The following is a 9,060-nucleotide window of genomic DNA, read 5'->3' on the forward strand; positions in this document are numbered from 1 at the left end:
ACTCTGTCTTCATTTGCACTTGCCCTGCAGAGATCTCCCTGTGTCTCATCATCATCCTCCTTCCCAACCAAATTGCTCAGCCTGAAACCCCCTTGACTTGGCTGCTCTCTGCTATATGCATGTCCCAGCAGCGAAGCCACAAGGCTGCAGTAATACTTGCCAGCAGTTTGAAAGTGGATACCAGACACCCAGAACAACTATGTGCAGCCCCAGCAGTGGGATTTACATCCAGTTTTGGCTGTGGAGGAGAGGAGGAGGAGAAACAGGGAGGAGAAACAGCTCCCAAAATCACTGTGTGGTGCCAGGCGGGCACAGACTGCCCTCTGGAGCTAATGTGTGCTCCTTGGCTGGATGAATCCCCCCTTATATTTCTCTGCACTGCTGAAAGCTCTGAGCTTGGCAAAATATTAGCCAGAGGTCACTTCCAGAAGTGATTTGGGCACCTGTGAGGCTAAATACCAGGAATTTTTTCTCTGTAAAACAGCTCAGTTTCTTTTAGAAAAGATTGTGTCCCAAGCATCTAGACACCTGACACTCTTCATGATATGGCACCAAATCTTATGCAGCCTTCAGGGGAAAATGAGGGTAATTCTAGAGACTTGGGATGAGACACATCATTGCTCCAAGACATTGAGTGGAGCTGTGTCAGTTTGCACAAGCTCTTTTGAGGGGTTTCCATTAACATTGCTGCCATCTGGCACTGGTGGCACTGGGAAGGTGAGGGCTGTTGGGCTGAGGGCTGCTCCTGAACACATTTCTTCCTGCAAAGGTAGATCTGAGCTTTAATAGCAAAGAAGCCTAAAACAGTGGAAAATCTTCCTGCTTTTTCAAGCCACTTGAGCCCTGCTTTTGAAAACAAGCATTCATAGAGCAACAGAGTTGTGTTACACTTCTATCCTACCTGGGCATGTTCCCCAGGAGCTAGAATTTAGTATAAATAACACATCCATTTCAGTCTTTATAATCATGATGTTGGCTTAAAATCTGGATGTTTTCTTCATCTGAAGACTGAGACTAAAATAAAATAGTTAATAAGAGGAAAGGGAATATTTGCTCTAAAAAAAGAGGAAACTCCATCAAAGATCAATTACTCTTTTTGTATACTAACCTAAGCCTCCCAGTGCCTCTCCACCCAAACAAATTGGCTCCTTAAGGTTGAAAACCAATAACTTTAGAAGGTGGAAAAATTGATGGGCCCATGAAGCCGTAAGGTTGGCTGTGATTCCCATCAGGAAGCAGGGATGCAATGCCACCTGCAGCCAGCCCTGCTATCCTGCACACCCAGCATGGGGCAGGTTTGTCTCCTTGCTGCAAATCAAATGCATCCAGGCTGAGAAAATACAGTCCAAGGCTTGCAAGGCTGTGCAGTTACCAGAGTTTGCACAGTTGGAAGGAATAAGATGTTCCTTTCCCTCCTGTTCCCGGACAGGCACGTAGCAAAAGTTAGAGGAGGAACAACACTTTTTCTCTACATGTGGGAATACAGCAGGAGCTGACTGAGATCACCCTGAAACCAGGGGAAGTTAATGCATTGAATAGACAGTTGTAAAGACATTTGAAAACTGGACAGACTGCTGAAAAATGGAAAATGAATGAATGAATGAATGAATGAATGACAAGTGGTGGCAGCAAATTGTGTGCTGCCCTGTGCTCATGTCCTGGAAACAGCATTTCAGCCCTGGTCATGGTCAACCTCTCTGCAAAGACCAGGGTGGCATCTTAGTGTAAGGTCAGGGATGGAAAGTCCATTTTCCTGAGCTCTGAGAGCTGTGTAGGTATATCTCTGATACTACTAAATCAAGAAATGGCACCAGAGATATGTAGGGTTGCATCTGTGCTCTGCCACTGCTTTCCTACATGACCTTGGAGAAGTCCTCCTTCTCCCTGATACAACCTCTGGATGGAGGCATGTCCCTGGCCTCCACAAAGTCCTTAGACTGGACAGCTGTGCCCCAGAAGCAGCACTACAAAAACATAGTAATGATCCAACCATAAATACTGACTACTTCTTCTTTAAACCAGTAAATAGAATCACAGAATGGTTTGGGTTGGAAGGGACCTTAAAGATCATCCAGTTCCAACTCCCCTGCATGGGCAGGGACATCTCCCACCAGACCAGGTTGCTCAGGACCCCATCCAACCTGGCCTTAAACACGTCTTCCTTGGGCAACCTGTTCCAGTGTCTTACCACTCTCACAGGAAAGAATTTCTTCCTAATGTCTAATCTAAATCTCCCTTCTTCAAGTTTGAAACCATTTCCCCTTGTCCTCTCACTACACGCCCATGTAAAAAGCCCAACCTCAGCTTTCTTGTAGGCCCCCTTCAGATATTGGAAAGTAATAGGGTAAAGCCAGACTTTTGAAAAATGCAAGATTCCTCCCCTGAGACCAAACATGAATCATTGCAGCAACCAGAAATGAGACAAAGTTTCCCCCTCAACCCACTGGAACCAGAGCGGCTTTGGCTACCTCTGCTCCAGCCAGTTTTGGCCTCCGTGCCTGGTCAGGAAACCAATTTGGCCACAAACATTACCCTCTACAGGCTCTGTTTGGGAAGGAAGGGCTTTGCTGAGCCAAAAGGGACAGTGGTAGAGTGTCTCCATGATTAGTCATAGCCTCCCCCGTGGCAAGAGCCACCCTGGGGAGCTGAAGATGACTGGGTCTAGGGGGGGAAAGGGCTGGGAAAGGCAGGAGGCAGCGGGGATGGGGGCTGTGGAGAGGGGAGTGGCTTCATGCAAGGCTGGAGAGACATTTCCAAGAAAAGGTCTGACATTTGGCCAGTTTTCCTCTCTGGATGACCACAGGAGGATGAGGATTCTCCCTGGCACCACAACGGTGCTGGCCCACCCTGGATCAGTGGGGATGTGCCCAGCAGCAGGACCTGTCTGGGATGGACAAGCATTTCCAGACAGTTCATCCCAGCTCTCCTTGAGGCTGGAAGCTGGAGGGGTGCTGTCAAACAAGCCCCAGCCCCTGAGGAGCAGGACGGGACAGTGAGACACCCCTTTAGCAAGACCCCTTGCAGGGTCCCATTCTTGCACCCACTCCTTGTGCAGCTCCCCAAACCACTAAATGCCCTCTTTGGGGCACCCACTCCACCACTTCCCCAGACATTCCATTCTCATCCCACAAGGCTGCAAGGCACCAAAGGCAAACGCTGTTACTCAAGAGCAGGGGGAAAAAAGCCCTGCTTGGTTCTTTTGAATGAATTTCATTCCCCTGCACCAGTGGGGCCAAGAGCATCCCAGTGCTTCAGCTCGGGATGGCAGCTCCTGCAGCAAGCAACCCAGCTGCATCGCTCCGTGCTTCCAAATGTGCTGTAAACCTGGGATGCGTTTTATCCAAAATGCCTTGAAAATTCCCCAAACACCCAACCGAGGAAGGGAAACACAGCGCAACATCTGCTGAGCCTCGGCTCAGGGCTCCCGCGTGGAAAGCGACACTTACCCCTGAGTGAACCCCCGAAAGAAACTCCTTATTCTGGGATTTTCCACTCCGGAGTCCCTCTCACCCTTTCTGCATGGTGTGGAGCCGCTGCTCAGCCCTCAGGGTTCGGAGGCAGAGGATTTGTGAGTGAGCTGGAGGTGCGCTGGTCCTTGTGGAGCAGCTGCCGCGGGTCTGAGCGAGGTCGGAGGAGGCGGCGGCCACGGCAGTGCCGGGGGGCCGGGCGATCAGGAGTCGCAAATGGGATCCAGATGGTTGGTCCTGGCTCTCCCAGGGCTGAGATCAGAGCTGCTCATCACATAAAAGTCCTGGCCTCCCCTCACCCCACGCTCCAGGGGATGCCTCCAAGCTGTGTGGCTTCCCCTTCCCTCGCTGGCCCCACTGTCTCAAAAGAAAAAAAAAACCTCCTTCCTATTATCAATGAGAAAAATACTCTGAAAAAAAAAATAAAAGAAAAAAAACCCGAAAAGAAGTCCCTGCCCCTGATTTAACGATTCCTTTTGGTCAGAGAGGGCTGGGCTTGGAAGTTTGCAGGAGCCAGGACGTGCCAAGGATTGTACTAATTTATGTAGGGCTCCAGCAAAGAGCTTTTTGGATATGCTCAAGGCTGCAGAAAGCTCGGCTGCTCTCCCTGCACAGTTCCTAGCATCAGCCAAGGGGGAGAGAGTCTCTTCTAAACTCAGTTCCCTATCTACATGTAACAGGATTTGGGGGTTTTTTTATGTGCCCAGCTGGGGGGGATTATGTTATAGCATAACTTCCAAGTGAAAGTTAGTCTGTTAGGGTAAGGACAAATATCTTAGTGGAAAATTTAATGTAAAATTTTGAAAGCCCTGGCATGATTTTTAATTTTTTTTTTAAAAACCTGTGCACTGTGAAGAAAAAAACCCTTAACTGTGTATTAGGCAGAATTGGGGGGGCTGATTTTATTCCTCTGCCTTGAGCAATACATATCACTGGTCAAAGCTAAACATTTCAGTCTGGACTGGGTTGTGTTTTGTCAGAAATTACAGAAACATTAATTCTTATCTCTTGCCTTATCTCTTGCCTTTGACTACTTTTGACCAAGTAGTCAAATTCCCTTTGGTTCAAATGGGGATTTATTATGTTTGCTCTAGGTTTGGTGCTATTTGAAAGACTAGCCACATGAAGAAATATCTGGAATGCTTCAGGGAAGTGCTGAGCTCTTCAACTGATGCAGTAGCACGTTTTAGAAATGGTGCTTGGCTTGATGCTTGCAGAGCCTGAGCGCTGACCTCGCAGAGGGATCCAGCACAAGCACCCCCAGACACAGGCCCAAAAGCAAACAGGGTGTCCCCCTCCTCAAATCTGGAGAGCTGGAGCTCAAAGCCAGGGTGTTCCCAAATAATAAATTTCCTTGGCAAAAGGATGCTGCAGTTCCTTGCTGGGTGTTGGCAGGCAGCTGAGCTGGGGATGGATGAAACCAGGCCCACTGGGAAGTAATGGAAAACACTTGACAGTGGACAAGGTGGGTGAGGGAAGCTGCTAAAAGATAAAATACAATGGAGTTAGTTGCACTTTGATGACAGAAGTGTCCAAACCAAACTATTTTCTTGTATAAATTTCCCATTGTCAGGGGAAGTGCCCAATTGGAATGGTGGAGAGGCACCAGGACAATCCCATAAAGCAGCAGGACATGGCCATGGGCACCCTCAGCCTCTTGCCAGCCTACTACTGACCAGACAGGTTGCAGACCATATGCTGCCCTGCATCTTCTCCTGCCTTTCAGGCTCTCACCTCTCCTGCACATCTCAGCCCTGCTGTCACCTGTATGATGAACTCAGAATTATGTCCACAGAGTGGGGTCCAGCAATTCGGTTTGCTGCCACCAGTAGAAACCAGTATGGTTGGTCATGTGAGCTCAATAGCAACTGGGATGTGTATTGTGTTCAGATATTCAGAGTTTTCTGTGTGGCAGCGAAGGAACATGGGAAAACAGTGTTAAATGACTGCCAAAACCAAAATAATAAAACACAGGAAAGCTCCAGCCACCTCAGAACAGTTGGAGATAAATAATATAACAATTTTGGCAAAACACATATGACCTGTTCTGTGTGCCTATTGCATCTTGAAGGAGAACACATTTAACTTGGAGGTTAGAATGTAATCTTTTCACAGAGTAGAATTTGTCTTAATATGGTCTTAATATTGAAGTGACTTTTACTAAGTGCTCCAATAATTAAAAGAGACCCCAAGAGGGCTTAAATTCCCATATGAATGCCTTTAAGAACTAAGTTGAAAGTTTTTTCTTTCTAAAAAGGGGCTTTGTACATGGCACAGAGTGGGAGAGCAGCCAGGCAGGATGCTGAGTGTGTTTTGGGGTGGGGTTATGGTTTTTTTACCCCCTTCCACTCACAGTCCTTTCCAGACCTTCATTTAACAGTTCCCTGTATATTTGCATTGGTGACACCCTGTAAATCAGTCTGCAAACTCCATGGGAGCCATGTGGAGAACCTGGACACATCCCACTGCAACATCCCAGAGAGTAGCAAAAGCCCTAGGGAAGGGGTGAGATCTGCAGGGACAGACTTATTTCTGTCCCCAGGCACCAAACAAACCCTCTCTGATAATTAATACAAGACTGAATCACATCACATTGGTAATTTCTAGAAACAGATGGGACTAAGTTTAGCAGGATTCCCTCCCTGGTGTCTTAATAACTAGACATGATTAATGCTAAGTGACTCATAGGAATTCTCTTTATACTCACAGAAAAAAAGCTTTGTGTGCTCCTCGTCTGAATGCAAGAAGGACCTTGATGTCCTCATGTTCCTGGAATAAAGGTCTTGGCTTGGGGCTTTTAAACCAAATTCAGTGAAGTGGCCAGAGTGGTGTAACTTCTTCATGTAATTTTGTGTAATCTCTTCTGTATGTAGATGCACTTCAGCTGGGCCATTTCTACCCCCAGTTTAAGAAATACTCTGTGGGGTTCCCCAGTGTGATTCCCACAAGCATTCTGCAGCCAGCTCTGGGTCCTGTGCATGTGAGGACACCCAGGAGCATCCTACATTGGCTCCATCCTTGAGCACCATCTGCTGGCTTTTCTCCCAGGGACTGCTCAGGCATCCACCAAATGCAAGGTCACCATCTTCCCCTCAAATAAAATCTGGTCCTGCAAGACAGTGACACCGTTTACTCTGAAATTAGGGGGTACCCCCAAAACTGATGGTTGTTGCACTCTTTCTCCATGGCCAGCCTGTTCTTCTGTGCAGTGAGGTCTGGCCATGGCTCTCATGCTCCTGTTTCAAAGCTCACAAGCTCTTTCTCCTGCTTGTAAAGCAAAGCAGAGAGCTGCTCTGTTGAAGCAAGGGTGGGGTACAGCAGAAAAAGAAAATTTTCATTTTCCTCACGATAGATGGTTTTCATTAGTTCAAAAGGCTTTGCCATTGCTTTCGTCCAAATCCATCCCCACTACCAGCAGCCCAGTTAGGAAGTGGTCAAGGAAATATTTTCTGAAGCTTTTATTCATTCTGCTTTTCTCCTCCATTTGTCTCTCTGGCTCTGCACAAATGTCTCTCAGTGTATTTGTGTTGCTTTCAATATCACCCTTGAGCTGGGATCAGCCAGGAGGAAAAGGCAGGAGCCTCTCTAGAGCATGAAGGGCGAGTGGGGAGAAAGGGAGCTAGGCAGGGCAGGGTCATATTTAAAGCCACACTGCTCTACCTCTCCCATCTTGTAGCCCTGGCAAAGTAATTAAATTTACCCTCCAAATTACCCTCTCATCCTTGAGGACGAAGTTTTGACAGCAAATTCCAGGCAGGCTGCACTAGGAGGGGGCTTGGGAAAGCTGTAGGGATGCTCTGAGCATCCCAGCAACCTGGGTTTAAGTGCAGTCCAGGGCAGACTTCCAAATTGGCACCAGAGGAGGGAAGTTTGTGGCCCAGCACAGGTCAGTAGGTTTGGGTATTGGTGTGTTCCCAGGGCTCCTTGGGATAGTGTTGGGAACTCTGCCCTGTCTCAGCTCCTTAGCTGTCAGGGCTTTGCCTCCCTGGCTGATGTGAAGGGCCAAAAGTGGGAATCAGTTCAACTGCTGCAAGGGAAAGACCTTGGGAGGCTGGGAAAAGCAGCAGTAGGAAAAACCTTAAGAATAAATAAAAAATTTCAGCATCTTTGAGAGAACTGGGAGAAAAGCCCTCCAGGGAGGAGAAATGGTCTAGAGCCAATTAAAAAGGTGTTTCCTTCCTTTCTTCCCTTTTCCTAAGTGTTACCATGTAATACCAAAGGTGCAAGAAAAGCTTTACCTAGTCAGGCATGGTAGAAGTTATTCTTATTAGTTTAATTATTTATTCATACATATTATTATTAGAGTTACTGAAATGCACTGCATTGTGTCTCTTCTTTTTTTTTCTTTTTTTTTCTTTTTTTTCCCCAAATCAGAGCTTTCAAAAATCTCCACATATACTAGGAAACATTTTTCTTTTTATAAACCACTGATCTCTTAAAAGGATGCCTGTTAAGCTATAACATTTCTGAGGCTAATGGTGTTAATAAATCACAGCAACAGGATAGCCCCAGAAGAAGCAATAAAAGCAAAGCTACACCAGGGCCACATATATTATTGTCACAGCTTAGCACTGTGTATATATATTCTTAATCTATGGTCTGTAGGAGATATTTGAACTCAAAGGCACTTGAAGCCCTGACCACCTTCATCCTGCAGAAAGCCTTCCAGCTGGAAGGGCTTTTCAGCACCTGTGATGACAAGGAACAAACTATTGTAAAAAATGTAAATAATGCAAATATTTTCCCCTCTAACACAACATGCAGCTTGTGGGCCAGTGTGAACCATGATGCTCAACTTCTAGGAGCTGAGCTCTTGTTCTGTGTAAAAGATAAAGCAGAGAGATACACGAGATGTGTTTCAGCCAGTGCTGACATAGTCAGACATTGCTTTGGGTTACTCCAGGTTGCTTCTGTTTTCTTGCATTAGATACTTCCAGGTGATACCTTGCACAGGGGGCTAAAAAAAAAAAAGCCAGCTTTCCAAGTCTTGGCCTCCATGTCTTGTGGCAGCTTTGAAATCCTGTGCTGCCAAAAAAAAAAAAAAAAAAAAAAGAAAAAAAGAAAAGCTGTTTGAAATGGGATGAATTTCAGTGATTCAGTAAAACTTCCCATTTGCAAATGACTTACTGACTGCTGGGGAGTGGGAAGAGGTGGCAAGAGGGATGGTTAGGGCAGAGCTACAGTCAGGGAGAAGCCACAAATACTGTCCACGTGGACAGAATGAACAGCAGACAAGCCAAAGAGGAATTATAGAGAATTATTCATCCCCATGAATGAGTGCTATGTTAGTTTGGAAGACCTGAGGGTTTGCTGTAGCCAGTTCATTGGAAACCTGTGGTCATTGTGCACCAGTGGTGAAGAGAAAAAATTGTGTGCTGTGCTCAGAGGGAAAGGAAAGCACAGGAAATTTAAAGCTCTGTGCTGATGTACATCCCAGTCCCCAAGAGGTATGTTCTTGTCAGGGTTCCATATTAAAGGAATAAGAATAGGTATTTTTATCTTGCCCACATAGGTTTTTCCATGATAGATGAAGTTTTCCATGAGCAGTTCTTGCTTGTGGGTAGGGTGAAAACAAAGCCAGGGGAGCAGCAGT

The 9,060-nt window shown here is 46.5% G+C and overlaps 1 protein-coding gene across 7 annotated transcripts in view; it reads right to left on the minus strand.

Moving 5' to 3' along the window:
- The window catches only part of COL6A3 (collagen type VI alpha 3 chain), a 61,385-nt gene extending 57,671 nt beyond the window's left edge, over positions 1 to 3,714 (minus strand). For 4 of the 7 annotated variants that reach the window (XM_030454187.1, XM_030454186.1, XM_030454184.1 and 1 more), the window contains exon 1: positions 3,447 to 3,714. The gene's annotated coding sequence lies outside the window, so the exon portion shown is untranslated. The remainder of the gene's footprint in view (positions 1 to 3,446) is intronic. The other 3 variants (XM_030454189.1, XM_030454188.1, XM_030454190.1) reach the window with 2 other exon arrangements.
- Positions 3,715 to 9,060: the final 5,346 nt, after the last annotated feature.

This window comes from Calypte anna, chromosome 7 (genome assembly GCF_003957555.1).
Source record: "Calypte anna isolate BGI_N300 chromosome 7, bCalAnn1_v1.p, whole genome shotgun sequence".
Lineage (NCBI taxonomy): Eukaryota > Metazoa > Chordata > Aves > Apodiformes > Trochilidae > Calypte > Calypte anna.